This window comes from Penaeus monodon, chromosome 20, assembly GCF_015228065.2.
Source record: "Penaeus monodon isolate SGIC_2016 chromosome 20, NSTDA_Pmon_1, whole genome shotgun sequence".
Classification (NCBI taxonomy): Eukaryota; Metazoa; Arthropoda; class Malacostraca; order Decapoda; family Penaeidae; genus Penaeus; species Penaeus monodon.
In genome coordinates, this window is record NC_051405.1 from 40930943 (window position 1) to 40931547 (window position 605).

General features: G+C 37.2%; 1 protein-coding gene across 1 annotated transcript in view; it reads right to left on the bottom strand.

Moving 5' to 3' along the window:
• Nucleotides 1-95, bottom strand: part of LOC119585821 (neuroparsin-A-like) — a gene marked incomplete in the record, with an annotated part of 3330 nt that extends 3235 nt beyond the window's left edge. Inside the window, 1 exon segment of the mRNA XM_037934547.1 lies at nucleotides 1-95.
• Between the last annotated feature and the right edge of the window lie 510 nt (nucleotides 96-605).

A 605-nucleotide genomic window follows, 5' to 3' on the forward strand; every position in this document is an offset into this window, starting at 1 on the left:
TCATCGTCCTTTTTCTTCTTCTATCGTAACAGTCAGGCCAACCCTTCTCACAATAAGCATTTATTTTTTCCTTCTAAACCTATATACTGAAAAGTAGACAGATTTATTGAACTGAGATCAATGTTCACCTATATGATAAGCCATCACAATCCTCATCACCTGATGATATAACACAGAACATGCAAATAACCCCGTAATTACAAGTCGGATAATCTTTATCATTATCGAAGGTGGTGATCACGTGAACAGGAGAAGCAAGGTCCATTAACAGAGACTTCACCCTTCCCTGCCTTCGAACCTCACGTCGGCACTTCATACAGCAGCCGACACTAGTAGCAGTGTTAATTACGTATACTAGCCCATGGCTTAAACTAGTACGATATTAATGTAACAGGTATAACTTGTGTATTTCCTAGATAATCTCACTACGTAGGAATGGTTTGGCTGCAGAAAGGGTAATGAAGACAGTGGAAATTGTCATGGGAACAATTTTATAAAGTCTACGGAAGATAATCCTGCTTTTCTTTATTAGTTTATAAGGAGTAAAGAACTTATACTTGGAAACTGACACTTCGACTTTTTTTTTTTTGGCTAGAAATACTTAA